Consider the following 16,819-nt stretch of genomic DNA (forward strand, 5'->3'; position numbering starts at 1 on the left):
ACTAAGCCAAATAAATATCCTCTTCCAAAAATATAGCTTCAAGTTTAGCAGACATGAGGGTTCTATTTTTACTATTGATATCTCATGGCAATGGACAGTACACAACATAGCACAGAGATAGTTTTGATAAGACAAAAATACATATATAAATTAAGTTGTTATTTAATTTTAAATATTAATATTTCTATATTTTATTTACCATAATTTTAATAAATAAATCAAAATAGCAAAATCAAGAAGAAAATCATGGCAATGGAAACAAAGTGCACACAACCCATAAGAAGAAAAGAAAATCAAAATCTCATCAAACAGAGATAGTTTAAAGTGTCAAAACATGGAATGGTGCCAAGTGGAAAAGTTCATATTAAAATAATATAGTACTAATAATAAAGAAGGGAGTAAATGAATGGAAAGAAAATAACTAGGTTTGGGCATTTGCAATTTCTCGAATTGCCAAAAGGATACAGTGCATAAATCAATTTAATCATGCTATAAATCATGATGATCAAAACACAAAGATGCAAAATATACTTGTTTCTTATGTTTAATGTTGAAATTATTCAGACTTTTAATTAAATAGATTATTCTTCGTGAATATTTCTTCCTCATATATAATATTTCCAAGCAATATGGAATAACAGATCATATTTCTATATAATATATAATATTATTAACCATGTTTCACACACTTTTATAGCAAGATGTTATTTTATTTGTTAACGTTTATCTAATTTATACTACCAATTAATTTGTTACTGACTTTAAACCAGCATAATATTTATTTAGTGACATCAGTTATAATTAATTTTCTTATTTGTAATCGAGAAGCGAATAGTGTATTGATTGTTAGGAAGCGAAAGGGACTTATTATAAAGAGCATGTTTGCACATATATTTTGCTTTAATATTACAGGATTAATTCTTCAACTTAAGTAATAATATATAAATGTTCAGCATTTATACAAATAAGAATTGAAGATTGAATTTACTTTATAATTTCAATAGGCTTAGACTTTTAATACCACTTTAATTACATATTTTTAGTTAATTAATTCACCAATCAAACAATTCAAATAGTAATTAAAATAAGAAACGTACGTAGAATAGATAAACCAATCTTACTGTCTTTCTATTTAAACCGAGTAAAAATATATATAGAACTACATCTAACACAGTCCGTTAAAGATCAAATCACATGCTCAGATGACCAAGGATTTATATGCATGATGTCAAAACACAAAACTGGATGTAAAACGACAAGATATTAAGAATAACGTGTCAAATATATGACACATGCCATTATTACCAAATTCAAATATCTACATTTCAGGTTTGCACAAAACAAAATAAGAACATGATTTCAACTTCAAACAAACATTTAAACTAAGCTCAAATCACATGAATATGCTAGAGTAAAACAACAAGATTTAGGAATAACTGAATGGACATGAAATTCATGGACTAATTCAAGAGAAAAATGGATAAACATCTAACTTGGCTAACCAAACTAACACTTAAGGGTACTTAAATGAACTAACTATCATGCTTGATTAATTTAATCTGACATGAGCATGCTTGTAAAGACCAACATGTGAGCAATTTAAACTAAAGAACCAAATTAGACTAAACATGCTCAATTAAACAGCCTGAAACTTCATTCTTAAAATAGGCAGATTAAGCTAACACAAGTATGATGTACAAACTGAGCTAAACTGGCATATAAACATGATTAACTTAAACCAAACATCATGCGTGAGCTAACACAAATATGCTTATCCAGACTAAATCAACATATTAGGATGAATCAAGTTGGACTAAACATGCTCAGCTTAAGCAAACTTAATCAACTACTTAACTAAGCATACAAAAACTAATATAAGCATGTTAGATAAACTGAGCTTGCTGACATAGGCACAAATTCAATCAGGACAGGTTAAGATAGAGATGATACTTGAGACATGCTTAACAACGAAACCAAGGCTAACACCCATAAGTGTACTTGATACAGATTAGACTAAACATCACATAGCCAACATGTTTTAGAAAATCAAATTAACTGGCATACATACACATTATCTAACTACTGAATTAACCCAGAAAGATATGCTTAGTTACACTAACATATAAGACTAACTAAATCCAAAAATTACTAGCATACAAATAGGTCTTTCTCTTAAGCTAGCTAACTAACATGCTCTAATAACACATGATAACTCAAGGAAACAGAAAGAAAAAATACAAAAAATAAAAGGGAAGGGAGAATTACCTTTCTTTTGGGCAGCCCTGTATCGAGAATGAACTTGGAGATTCTTTTGCTCCTCCAAATCCCAAAACTCAGCCACAAAAACCCAAAAAACAAGAGAAAACAAATTTTAAAATTTTACTTAACTCAGAAAAGTTAAAGATCTCAAATATTTTTTGAAACCTTAAGTATTTCGAGTTCTATGAGTATATTAAATTTTCAGTATGCTCAAACTTGTTCCAATAACAAAGAAATAGGGCCACTTAAATAGAAAACCCTAAACCCTAGGTTTAGCCGATGTGGGATAACTCCCCATTTAGGGGTTTCCTCCTCACATCCCATGTTGTAGGGTTAGGATTAAGTGCAAAAACGAACAAAGGTCAGATTTAACCCTCAAGTGGTCGATCCGTTTGGTTCTTCATGAACCAATGAGATTCATGGATTCACATCCACAAACAACCAAAAATAATTAAGGAATTGCATAGTATTACCGTTTGAGGCTCAGAAAAATAAAGAAAAAATGGTGAAACAAGCGAGAGAGCACCCTGTTTGGTGTGGCGTTAGGTGAGAGAAGGTGGAAACATTTATTGTTTCTCCTTCTCGACCTTGCAAATTACTGAAGAAACATAGTACACTTGCCATATTGCCATTTTTAGGCATCAAAGTGATGAAGAGAGAGAAAGGAGAGGGGTGGCGGCGCTAGGGTTTACCCCCCCTCTCTTCCACATTTCGCACAAATGAGACCTTAGGGTCTGTTTGTGCTTGTTGTTGTTGTTGCTGTAAATGAAAGGGGTTGGGCCGGGTCTGGCCTTATTGGGCTGGACTAGGCTCAACCTTTTCTTAAAAGAAAAAAGAGGCCCCGATTATATATATATATATATATATATATATATATATACATGAGTATACATGTATATATAAATGAATATGCAAAATTCAACAAATAGCCCAAATTTAAAACGATATCCACTAATTAGATATTTTATAAATAAGACCACATTTAAACTAATTGGTCAAATTTAAAAGAAATAATAATAATAATAAAAATAAATAAGTTTTGTCAAAAGACCTTAATTAAATTGAGCCATGAGCTTGGATAGTTCAAATTATTTTCATAATTGGCTCATAACTAATTATTTCAATTACAACCACTTAATGGCAATTTTCAGAATCAATTACAATTAAAACCTAATTAATTATGATAAAAATCCAACAATTTGATTAAATAAGAATGGAGGCGTAAAAATGGTTAATTTACTTAATTAATCATATTCCCTATATTAAACAGAGTAAAATGCTTTGCAAATTGACATTTTAGCAAATTGGACAATTAAGTGAATAATTATGGCAAATTATCCTCTCTTCTGGTTAATTTAGCAAAAGTATTATAATTGAGAAAATACTTAAATGAATTTATAATATTATAGAAATTATTTCATCATACAAAATTGGTAAAATATTATCTAAATAATTTTAGAAAATTATTTTGACTCCTGAAAAAATACATATTTTACTCTGCTTAATATTCAAGGACTCTGGGTGATTAAAATAAATTATGGGAGGTCAAAAATTAGATGTCAACAGTAGGAAGATCATAGGGTTGGATGGATGTTTTCTGAAGGGTGTTTGTAAAGGAGAATTGTTAGTGGCTGTTGGAACAAAAAGGAAACCAACAAATGTATCTAATAGCTTGGGCAATGGTTGACCAAGAAACTAAACACTCTTGGAGTTGGTTCTTAAACCATCTCATTCAAGATTTGCAGCTTGGTGATGGAGATGGAATAACAATAATGTTTGACATGTAGAAGGTATGATTTCTTACTGTTTTACCAGTTCTTTTCATTTTTTTGGGAATTGTTTTGTCCAATTTTTTGAAACTGTGAGGTCCTATTTTTTTTTAGTGTTGTCCACTGTTTTCAGCTCCCCCACACTTGCCAAAACCAGTTGTTCTTCTTTCAATATTTCTCTAAATTCATTAGTTGGAATTATTCAAATCAATGAAATTTATGATTCTTTTTGTTTTCTTGACGTTCTTGCAGTTTTGGTATACATGTAGTGCATCATTTTCATTTGGCTAGGAAATCATTAGCTAGTTCTTGCACTAATTATGGCTTGGGTGTAGGAATAAATTGCTTATTGAACATGGATTATGAAATTGTTTCTTATTTTTCTATGTGGGGTTGTTCTTGTATTATGTTATGTAGTGTTTAATGTCTTTAGGCTACTGTTGAATGTATACATTTTTTTCATTTGGTATTCAGTTGTACTTCATGTTATTAAGTAAAGATTTGACCTTTTGAGGTAAATCACTAAGATTTTAGTTTTCTTAGGCATTTTCTTGCACTAGTTATGTCCTGTTACTTGGTTTATTGAATGTGGATTAGGATATTGTGGGGTTATTCTTGTATTATGCTAGGTGGTGTTTAATGCCTATTGGATGCTGTTGAATGTATGCATCTTTTGATTTGGTGTGTTTTCTCACTTCATGCTTCTAAGAAAAAGATTTGGGCTTTTGAGGTAAATCACTGAAATTTTAGTTTCCTTAGGCATTTTCTTGCACTACTTATGATTTGGGTCTTTGACACTGATTATTTGTTTCTATTGCGGTCTTCAATCACCTGTTCAGGAGTTACTTCCTAATGCGGAAAGGAGAATGTGTGCAAGACATATTTGGGCAAACTGACAAAAGGAATGGAGAGGTGAAGCAAAGAGAAGAGCCTTTTGGAGGTGTGCCAAGGCTAGTTTTGAGGTAAATTGGCAGAGGAGTTTAAACATTTGAGTCAACTTGGTAAAAACATATGTGAGTCATTGCTTATCTATAACAAAGAATATTGGTGTAGGTCTTTGTTTAGTGAAAGAACCAAATGTGATGTGCTAGAAAATAACACGTGTGAAACATTTAATTCTTGTATTGTTGCTCCTAGCCACAAAGCTATGATTAGTATACTTTAAGATATTAGACATAAAATGATGGATAGGCATGAAGGTATGATCAAGTTTGCTAATACTTGGATCACTGACATTTCACCCACGGCAAGGCTAGTTTTAGAAGAAAACAAAGATATAGGTAGGAAGCTAAAGGTAAATTGGAACCATGAAAGTGGTCTCAGGAAGGGCAAATAGGCACATAGTTGATATGGATAGGAAGACATGTAGTTGCAGGTTGTGGCTGTTGAGGGGTATCCCTTGCCAGCATGTAGTTTGTGCCTTGTACTATATTAGAGAAGAACCAGAAAATTATGTGGAGAATGGTATAGAAGGGAAACATTTCTTAAAGCTTATAAGTACTTCTTACAGCCAATCCCTAATATGATAATGTGACCTCAAACAAATAACCCAATAGTGGAGCCCCCTGAAGTGAAGCCAATGCCTAGGAGACCCCCAAGAAGTAGAAGAAAAGACAAGGATGAACCAAGGAAAAAGAAATGGGGAAAAGCATAAAAAAATGGAGTCAAGATGACATGTTCCAAATGCCATCAAGTTGGCCACAACAAAAAGGGTTGCAAATCAAGGGTAGGCATTTGCTATTTCTTTCTAGTTTGTTAGAATCATTATTAGATTTCTAACTTTGTTTTACTTAATGTATAGCCTTCTCAACAGCCCACTCAACAACCATTAACATCAAGGCCAACAACTCAGCCAAGCACTCAACATTCCTCTTCTTTATGTCCAGAAACTTCAAGAGTTAGAGGAAGTAGAAAGAAGGCAGCAGATGGTTCTTCAAGTTCAAGGGTAACAGATGATTCTTCAAGTGGAAGAAAAAGAACAAGAGATGTGGGATTTGGTGTTTACACAGATACACAATCTGGAAGACAAGTGATGAATGGATGTATATCTATTAGCTAATTTTCTTACATATGTATAATGTGAAGTGTATAATGTTTATGAATTTTGCAGCATGGGAGACCAAGTGAAAGAGTTATCTCAAGTGGGGCAGCATTAAATGATACATCACTAACAAATATTGATCTTGGATTCAAGCCACCTGGATTGAGGTGGAAAAATAAAGATGCCATCACTGGGAACCAACTTGAAGTAATGCAGCAGTAGAAGTTGCAAATCAGATCCAAAGCTAAGAGTTGGGTGCCATAAGAATTCAAGTTCAAGTTCATTTTGTGTATTTTTTGTAAATCCCAAGTTCAACAATGCTTCTGGCATTTAGACTTGCCTTTGAACTATTTAACAGTTGCTCTTTTTGATGTATGCTTGGGTTATTTTGATGTATTTTGCATTTAGGCTACTTTCTTGGTGTTGGCTAGCCTTTTGGATATTTTGATGTTTTGTGAAGCTTTTTGGCTATTTAATAGTGTTTGGTGAAGCCTAGATTGGCATATTTATCAAGATAATTTTATGACTACTTTTATTGAAGCTTTGTGTGCTTTTAAGACTCTATGAGAAGAAAAGTTTATGTGCTCTTCCCTCTTTTTTTGTAAGACTTCCATATGAAAAGAGAGTATATAAGAATGTATGTGTTGAGCAACCAATTCCTACACAAAAATGAATTAAGTTTGATATCAGATAGTATCTAACTAGCAGAACCAAGCAGAACTAACATATATGAAGTGCAACAACTATTTTACAATCTTTCATTATCATTTACTTATAAACTAACTTGATTACAATAGATATAGTCAGCCACCAACCCAAAAAGAGCTACAAGATTGCACCACAATTCAAAAGGTACCAGCAAAAAGACCCTAAAACAGCTCCTTCAACCAACCAAACTACCCAAAAACCAACATACTAGCAGCTACTACATATAGCACTCTCTATAAATCCAAGCTAATACCACAATGAGCATCAAAAATCGATACTTCCTCCTAATCTTCATCTTATTTTTTGATCCTCTTTTGTAATCCCGAAATAGCAATTCTAGCGTGTTCAGGATAATCCACTTCACACCACCTAAAAAAGTTGCATCCAACATGTTTAAGAAGAATAAAAGAACCGTAAAAATTGAATCTTGGGTAGTATAATTTAAACAAAAACAACCCATCTACAATGAAACCTTACCCAACCATCTTCAAATCCAAGAAACCAACGACCTAGGTTGTTTATGGACCAAGAAATTTTCATTATAGCTTTTTTTCCACAATGATAGAAAAAACGAGATGCCATCTCCATTTACAAATGGGCAGAAAATCGTGAAGAAGGTGAAGAAATGGTTGTTAGAGCAATAAGAAGAAGAGAATAAGGAGAAAATTTGATTTGAAAATTGGGGATAAATATAGGAGGGGTCCATTAAGAGTATATTAGTCATTTTTTGTGTTTTTTACCGTTAGAAACAACAGATTTGAGACTTAACTCACGTGGTTTCGGGTGTATCTCATGCGAGTTGCCAGGAAGGACGCGTGTGTATGGCTGTTCGACTTTTGGTAAGTTTAAGTGCCTACTTGTGTACTAGCAAAGTTTGAGGTCATAGTTGCCAGCTGGAGCCAAGTTAGATGGCATATTTATGTATTATGCCTTTTTAAAAAGTATCTACTTTCACAAAGTGGCTATTTATTAAAAGTGACTACTTTTGCAAAACGATTATATTTGAAAATTAGCTGCTTTTTGCAAGTAATGTTTTTAAAAAGCGGCTACTTTTGTAAAGTTGCTTTTTTTGTAAGTTACTACTTTCACAAAGTGCCTAGTTGAGATAGTGGTAGGGGTGGAGTAGGTGTTTATAGGGGTGTGGAGGGAGGTAGTGGGGGTGGGGGTAGGAGGGAGTGGTTAAGTGGTATGGTGGGGTGGGGGTAGAGGGGGTGGTTAAGTGTCGGGGTAGGGTGTGGGTAGTGAGGTGTAGGGGTAGTTAGGTTGTGGGGTGGGATGGGGGTAGGGGTGGTGTAGAGGGTGGGCAGTGGGGTTTCGGGGATGGCGGGGTGTGGGAAGGTCTAGGGGTAAGGGTTGGGGGTGTTGGGTGGGTGGGGAAGAGACAATAAACTTGCAAAGTTACTTGTCCAACTGTCACGACCTATTTTGCCTGAGCCGTACGGGCACTTACCTAAGCGAACCCTCAACCCAACAATGAATAAATACATAAAAGGATGAAATTAAGCAACGGAATAGAACAAATACATAAGTCTCACGATATATATGTATATATATATATATATATATGTATATGTCTCTGAATAAAATAGGACATAAAGATAGAGAAGTTTTCAAGGCAGCGAATGGCCATGCTCACCCTGGAGACTCAAAGATAATGTTGAAGCGATTATCGACCCACGCGTCATGAGTGGATCCAACACAGTACTCGCATTCATAAAGAATGCGATTTAAGTGCGAGTCGATGCAAAACAACGATCTTGGTAGGCATCATCGGTCGACTAAACATAGCTAACACAACTCAGATAATAAAGCAGATAAGTAGATAACCAACAAGTATAAATCAATGTAATCAAATCCAAGTATCCATCATCGCCTATGTAAAGCATCTAATCCCAAATGTGCCAAGTCTGAATATATCCAATCCAACGTCACAATACAACACCAAACATCTCGAATCAAGTCATAATGCAATGCAATGCAGTAGTGTATGAATGCAATACCATGCAAATGTTGTGTACACATATACTCCGGACGAAAATATCGACGTCTCGGTAGCACAACCCAGCATGTCGATAGCACAACCCAACGTGACTTGCGAAGTCTAAGTGCCACCCGTCCCATATCTTTGCCACGACGGACGGGACGGGATCCGGATCTTTGCCCGCGGAGGGTTCTCGCAGCGCCTGCACCGGACCCGCAGAGTCTATGCATTATCAACGATTCCGAAACTAACGTCGGATATCGTCCATGCAATCAACGATTCCGGAATGAACATCGGATATCGGCTATCTCACATCACTCAAGTAAAAGAGTTTCATCAATTATCCATTTCACACAATCAACGATTCTGGAATGAACATCGGATATCAGCCATCTCACATCACTCAAGTAAAAAAGTTTTTCTTTTTAGTCTGGCTCAGAAAGAATGATACATTTTCATATATAGAAATAATTTAACTTAAAACTTCCTCTTTAACCCTTAATGAAATAATTTACAAGCACACAAATATTTATGGCTTGTTTTAGACGACAAGTTTCAAAAGTGTTCCTTTCTTTTCTAAACTCCGTACCTAGTCAAACTATATCACATAACTTGAGACGAAGGGAGTATTACCGATGACTTGCAACCAGAAATATTTTGAGAAATCTTCATCAGTCAAAAATTGCTATTGGAAATTTCTATTGGGAATAAAATAAACCCACACTAATAATATTCACGGTATTAGTGATAAACGCGGAACACTAAGTTATGGTTAAAGTGAAATAAAGAATAAAATGAAGCAATGATGACCTTAGATTTTACGTGGAAACCACGAATAAGGGAAAAACCATGGCCAAGAGGAGCAACCGATATCACTATAGCAAGGAATTTTACACCGTGTAGTAACGAGTATAATTACTCCCTAAGACCTTACACCCTCAAAAGAAATAACACTCTGATTTTTCCACTCACTACAATATCACTCACACTCTATTTTTCTTCACAGACTATTTTCTTACACAGTCTATGGTATACCTCACTTTGCTCTCACTCAGATGTATTGTCTGAGATTTTTGGTGTGTCTGTAAAATGAATGAGAGCTCCCTTTTTATGGGGATGGAGTGAGCCAATTTTCTTCTTGGCATTAAATTTTGGCTGGTACCAAATTTCCACACTAAAGATTTCATTTGAAATCCTTGCCCACATTTACGACTTTGCCATGGACAAGGAAGATGTTTTCTTCCTCACCAAATCTCCCCCTCCCGTCCAATTCACCGAAGGAGGTACGAACCTAGTTTAGTCATCTTGAGCAAAGTTCTTTGCACAATTCGAACTTGTCTCGCGGTACCACCTTGGTCAGCATATCTGTAGGGTTTGCACTTGTGTGAATCTTCTTGACTTGGAACAATTCACTCTCCACTTGTTCACGAATCCAATGATACCTGTCGTCGATGTGTTTTTGTTCTCGTATGGTACATGGAATTCTTGCTCGAATTATTTGCACTTTAGATCACAATAGACAATATACTCCATCCGTTGCAATCTAAGCTCTTGAAGAAATCTCTTGAGCCATATTATCTCCTTGCCGGTTTCGGGGCCGCAATATACTCCATACTGTTGTAGGCAAACTCGCACTTACGTTTCCGATTGCCATGATATAGCTCCCCCGAAAAAGTAAACAAATATCCGGTAGTGGATTTTACATTTATCAAGGTCACACCTTATATCGAGAATCTGTATAGCCCTTCAAAATTAGATTTGATCCTCCAAAACGCGAGGCATTCATCGAGCTTCCTCTTAGATACCGGGTATCCACTTATGACTTCCCAATGCTCTTTCCACGGATTTTCGAGAAATCGCTAACAATACCGATCGCATGAGCAATATGCGGTCGAGTGCATACCATTGCATACATCAAACTTCCGACGGCGGAGGAATAAGGAATCTTGGCCATTCTCTCTTTTTCCTCCGTTGTTGTAGGACACATCTCTTTGCTCGATTCGGATGACCCGGGGAAGAGGTGTGCTAACCCACTTAGCACTCTTCATTGAAGTGCTCCCGGGTGCACGTTCTATGTACTTTTTTTGCTACAAATAAAGCTTCTTTTCATCTCTTGAACGAGTAATTCTCATCAAAAATGCGTTTAGCATGACCCAAGTCTTTCATTGCAAAAGACTTACTCAACTATTTCTTCAATTCGTCAATCTTGGAAGCATTCCTGCCTACAATCAACATATCATCCACATATAGCAGGAGGATGATAAAGTCATTATCAGAAAATTTTGTTGCAAACACACAGTGATCTGAAGAAGTCTTCTTATAGCCTTGCTCCCCCATAATAGATTCAAACTTCTTGTACCACCGTCCGGGAGCTTGCTTCAATCCATATAGACTCTTAAGTTTGCATACTGATATTTTCTTTGCCTTTTGCCTTGAAGCCCTCAGGTTGTTCTATATAGATCTCCTCTTCTAAGTCACCGTGAAGAAAAACAGTCTTCACATCCATCTGCTCAATCTCCAAATCAAGACTAGCAGTCAAACCAAAGCTTGTCCGAATGGAGGACATTTTCACGGCAAGGGAGAAAATATTTCGTCAAAGTCGATACCTTTCCTTTGACGAATCCCTTAACAACGATCTAGCTTTGTATCTGGGCTTGGGCGGAGTTCTTCGGCTTTAACTTTAAACACTCTTGTTCTTTAAAGCTCCCATGCCTTTAGGCAATTTCACCAACTCAAAGTATGATTCTCATGCAGATTTTTATCTCGTCTTGCATGGCTTCAATCCGTATCGATCCTTGTGCTCATCTTGGCCTCCTCATAACATTCAGGTTCTCCTCGTGATTGTAATACATACTCATTAGGTGAATAACGGGAAGAAGGAACATCTTGTCTAGTAGACCTTCTAAGTGGAATATCCGACTTCATCCACGACTTTATGAGAACAGCATCTGCCTCGCTCGATAGCAAACATCGTTATCATCATTGACGCTCGATCCGGAACATGATTACGGGCAACGTACCATCGTCATCAAGCCCACTAACTTCATCAACATTTGTATGAGGACTTGATCAAGATTAACTAAACCTTGTAACTTGAAGATTTTATCTTCTCCGCTTTGTTAATATCTTCAATGGTTTGATCCTCTACGAAGATAACATCACGGCTTCACGACCTTCTTCTCAATTGGATCATATACTCGTAACCAAACTCATCAAGGCCATAACCAATGAAGATGCCTTGCCTTGTCTTGGCGATTAATTTTGACCTCTCATCTTTAGGCACATGTACAAAAGCTTTGTAACCAAACACTTTCAAGTGGTCATAGGAAACATCCTTGCCATACCAAACTGCTCGTTTGGAACATCACTTTGCAAAGCAACCTTAGGGGGATAGATTAATAACTTGCAAGCGTAGGTCAACAATGCCTCGCCCAAAAGGAACTAACTTTGCTTGAAAGCAAACATCTAACTCTTTCCATCAAGGTCCTATTCATCCTCTCTGCTGTTGACACCCAATTTTGTCTCTCCTTTATTCCAATTTATTTCCTTGGGCTTTTAAATTAATTAAATCTAAATATTTTATTTTCACCACTATTTTTATTTTTACTATTATTAATATCATTACTTTTATTTTCGCTATTTTCGCTATCAACATTACGAGCATTACTTTATCACAACTTCTATAGCTCGTCATTTTATTTTCGAATTTTGTGCCCGTTAAACTAATTATACTTTATCAAGTCTTTATTCTCCACATATTAATTTCACATGGTATATATTGTACTAGTTGTTAAATTAGAAGCCTAGGAATAATTAAAATAAGGGAGAAAGATCAGCATTTTTTTTAGCCAAAACAGGCCCAATTCGTAGCCCATTTCCCCTCCTATTCCAAACTAAATCAGCAGCCCAATCCGTCAGCCCACAAAACAATTTCCCTACCCGGCCCAATTTTCTCTTTAGATCTGTTAGGTTTACTCATTTCATTCTTCAGCCGCAGCCTTCTCTTACCTCTCTCTCCTTCGTCTCTTTCTTCTCTCCCTCTCTCTTTACCCTACTCTCTCTCCCTTCCATTTAGCAAAGTTCAGCCTCTCTTTCAACATGACAGAAATTTGACACTTCATTTTCGTGCAATAGGCACAGCTCCTGACCCCTTTTTCTCTTCTTTCTCTTTCCCTCTGCTCTCTTTCTCGTCGTCTTCCTCTTTTTAGCAGAGGTCAGTCCTTCCCTCTCTCCTATCTTCAACGATTGAGTCAACACAAACGACGAAAAAACTTTGAAATCTCTGAAAAGGAGATCAGCTTTTGAGGATTCGATTCGGTTTTCAAACAGCGATTGATATTAAAATCCCGCCCAAATCGAAATCTTAGACTTTAGTTTTACACCTATAAATACCAACGTTTTGGAACCCTAGTGGTTCAACTTTTTTAGCCGTCGACCAACTGAAAATACACGACCATCTTCTAAAACATACTTTCTTTATTTCGGGGACTTTAACCGTGATAAAGGTTTGACTTCATTGGCTGATAGTCATAAGCATATCGTTCGAGTTAGAGCGTAGATTCGAGACCCTCGACGTCCCACTTCACTGTACTCACAAAAGGTCGGTAAATCTCTCTTCGTTATCTGTTTATTAGTAGCTTATGTGCTTTCTTATTTGTTTCATATGATGATGTGTTTCATTTGTTCGATAGTTAGCTGTTAGGTTGGTTTGATGTTTGTTAATGTTAATAGACCGTGTCGATTTTCGCTAGGTTCGGCTTGTATAGGTTCATATATGTTTAGCATATAAATTAGTTGGTTACCAAGATGAGCATATTTTCCACCATGTGTGTTAAGTTTTAAGCAATCAGTTTCTTTTCTCTGTTTAAGTATGGATCAATGCTAAAGCTTCTAGTTTTATTTTAATTTCACAAGAGTTAGAAATTGAATCGTCTTGTGTTGGGCTGTTTTGCTATTTTTAATTTCCTGCCCTGTATCTTGTCCGAGATTAGAAAGTTCTGGTTTATTTGATCACACAAATGCCCTGTTGTTCACATGTTTCAGAATTGTTCAACATGTTAATATGGTCAGCTTCCCTATGATTGGCTATTTTGTTGCTTGTTTATGCCTATTTCTAGCTAATGTGTATCGTGACTGTTCAGCCGAATGTAGGCATACCATGTATTTGCTTACCCTGCTATCTGATTTAGGCTAACGCATAAGCGGGAATGGTTATTTAAAGCGCGCCTATACTTATTTGAGTCGTGTTCAAGTTTACTTGTGACTTAGGGTGCTTGACGTACGAAAATGATTTATCTATGATAGGAATAATATGTTGAATTCTGCTAATCTCAGGACCTGTATATTGTGTATATTGATCTTATATGTCATTTGCCTTGTTTTGGTTTTGTTTGCTGCTGGTTCTGTTTCTTTGCTCCATATCTCCAAACAATTTCTCGGTCCTACGTTTCTGTTTTGTTAGAGTTCAGCATGTGTTAGTTGATTTTGTAAGCGTTTTGGCCCTACTTTGTTTTGTTGTATGAACTGTGAAGTACGATATAACAAGCTACTCCCTTAGAACTGGCTTTTACAATTTAGGTTAAATGTTTTGTTTAGCCAAATTATTATTGAATGTTGAGGTTGAAAACACTGCTCTTAGATTAATTTGGCTGCTGAAGATATCCAATAAGTGTTTATTATACTCGGCTGAACCAGCTCTTTGTTTGTCGCTTATTTCCGGGCAGAGATTGTTGTTTGGTGGCTGCTTCACTATTTTTTTTAATTTTTATTTTTTTTTACGTTGTGCTGCCTCTTATTACTTTTTCTGTCTTTTTCATCTAAGTTCGGCTGCTGCCTTTTTATTTTTGTGTTTGAAGTGTAGGTCTCATGAATCCTTAATGTACTAATTCTTTTCCTTTTCATTTTCTTCTTTGCATGAACTGGGAATTTCGAATCCCAAACATCCCCGAGTTGCTTCGACAACCTTGCTGCCACATTCGCGAGACAAATGATTGCGCATTGCTGCTATTCCTTTGTGACAAATTGCTGTGACATTTTAAGCAAACAATTGCCGTTTTAAAAAGTCAAGTCTACAGACTTGTCATAAGCTGTTGTGACTCATTTTTTCCTTTCATGTTCGAGCCGAACAGAAACATTATAACTCGGTGGAACGTCCCATTGATTTGCCCCGTTTGTCGATTTGTTTGCTTCCATTTTGCTTATGTGATACTCGTTGAATGTTAAGACTAACAATCGATTTTACATAATCATACTAATTTCATCTATAACTAGTAATATCGAAGCCTAAGTTTAATGTGATAGAACAAAGAGGATGCAAGTGTTAAAAAACAAATATACGCCCATCTTTAAAACAAAAGTTTAAGAGATTGTTAAAAATTAAAAAAATGTCCTTTTCTCTAAGTCCAAATGTTCGATTAGGGTGTATTGAAAGATTTCAAGGTTTTGGTTATTTGATTGGGAGAATTTAGAAGGATTTTCATACTTAAGGAAATTTTATCAACCAAGAGCTAAGACACCACAAGACATTTTAGTTCCTGCCCTCACCTTTTAAACACTAATTCCCACTCCTCTTAGTTAAAATCAATTACCTCATAGGTTAATACATAATTTTTTACAACTTGCATTCTTAGCCTAATTAATTCACTTAAGTCCGGTCGGATTAACCATTGTTAATGGATCTTAGAGGATGCCTAGTACCTTCCCTCTAGGTTAGTTGAACCCTTACTCAGATCTTTTGGTTTCGTAGACTTTAAAATAAAATCAACTTTAGAAATAGCTTTAAATAAACTTTAGGTGCCCTAATTCACCATAAATAATTAGGTGGCGACTCCTTAACTTTAATTAACCCCGGAATTATCGGGATATTGTAAACTATTTTGACTTAGGTTAAAATATGGTATAACATCTGCTAAACCATTAAGCTGAGGAGTCTTAGGAGGAGTCTTCTGGTGTTTGATACCTTGTTGCTTGCAGTATTCGTCAAACGGTCCACAATATTCACCACCGTTATCGACGAATACCTGACTTCTTTCCGCTTTCTCTTTCAACCGAAGCCCGAAACTGCTTAAAGACACCCAACACTTGGTCTTTAGTCTTCAAGACGTAGACCCAAAGTTTCCTTTGAGCAATCATCAATAAAAGTAGCAAAGTAAAGCGCACCACCCGGAGTCCTTGTCTTCATTGGACCACATAAATCAATGCACCAACTCAAGCAACTCGTCTTTCTTGAAGGAAGATGAGACTTGAAAGAAACTCTATTTTATTTTCCGAAACCAAGCAAAGGTCTTCACACTTTTCTAATTTAGCACTTTCGAAATTTGACAATAATTTCTTTTTTGGCCAGAACATTTAGTCCTTTCTCGCTAATGTGGCTAAGCCTCTTATGCCATAATGTTGAAGAGCTATCGTCTCTCAACCGCATTCACCATATCAACACAAGTAGAGGCCGTAGTCCAAGATAGACCACGACGTTTTTCGCCACGAGCCACAATCATGGAACCTTTAGTAAGCTTCCACTTTCCGAAGACCATTGGTACCGACATATCCCCTCATCATCCAAAACACCAATAGAGATCAAGTGCAAACGAACATCGGTGTGCTTTACATTGTTTAAAACTAGTTTAGTTCCAATACTAGTTTCCGGACAAATCGTTCCAACACCAACACGGCCTAGATACAAAGCCTTCATTACCCATACTCAAAGTTCCAAAGTCATCCTAGAGTATAGGATGAGAAAAATTCCTTCCTTGATGTCACGAGATGCGGCGCCATCGTCCACAACCCAGCCCTTGACTCATCACAAACAATATTTATCGCATCCGCATCCGGATGACAGTGACAAGATCTTCTGTAGTGACGGTGGCCACACGATTGCCATCTTTTTTCTTTTCCTCCTTATCTCTATTCTCCTTTTTCAAAATTCGGCGGAACTTCTTTGTGTGCCCTTTTTTCCCGCAATGATAGCACTCAATATCTTTAAGTACGCGTTCGGATTTGCTTCTATGATGTTCTCTATTTTGAGAACCACGATTCTTTCCTCCCCCCAGTGTCACCAAGACTCCG

The 16,819-nt window shown here is 36.1% G+C and overlaps 2 long non-coding RNA genes across 3 annotated transcripts; one reads left to right on the forward strand and one right to left on the reverse strand.

Moving 5' to 3' along the window:
- The first annotated feature begins 3,755 nt into the window (after positions 1-3,755).
- Positions 3,756-6,609, forward strand: LOC132047474 (uncharacterized). 2 transcript variants are annotated; one of them, XR_009412837.1, is made up of 3 exons: positions 3,756-4,990; positions 5,539-5,754; positions 5,830-6,609. It is a non-coding gene; the product is annotated as an uncharacterized LOC132047474 (long non-coding RNA). The 2 variants fall into 2 exon arrangements; XR_009412836.1 differs by having other exon boundaries at positions 3,756-5,754.
- Positions 6,610-7,059: 450 nt separating this feature from the next.
- LOC132068593 (uncharacterized) lies at positions 7,060-7,575 on the reverse strand. Its single transcript, XR_009417449.1, has 2 exons — positions 7,255-7,575; positions 7,060-7,146 (listed from the first exon to the last, which is right to left on the reverse strand). It is a non-coding gene; the product is annotated as an uncharacterized LOC132068593 (long non-coding RNA).
- Positions 7,576-16,819: the final 9,244 nt, after the last annotated feature.

This window comes from Lycium ferocissimum, chromosome 1 (assembly GCF_029784015.1).
Source record: "Lycium ferocissimum isolate CSIRO_LF1 chromosome 1, AGI_CSIRO_Lferr_CH_V1, whole genome shotgun sequence".
In the NCBI taxonomy this organism is placed as follows: Eukaryota; Viridiplantae; Streptophyta; class Magnoliopsida; order Solanales; family Solanaceae; genus Lycium; species Lycium ferocissimum.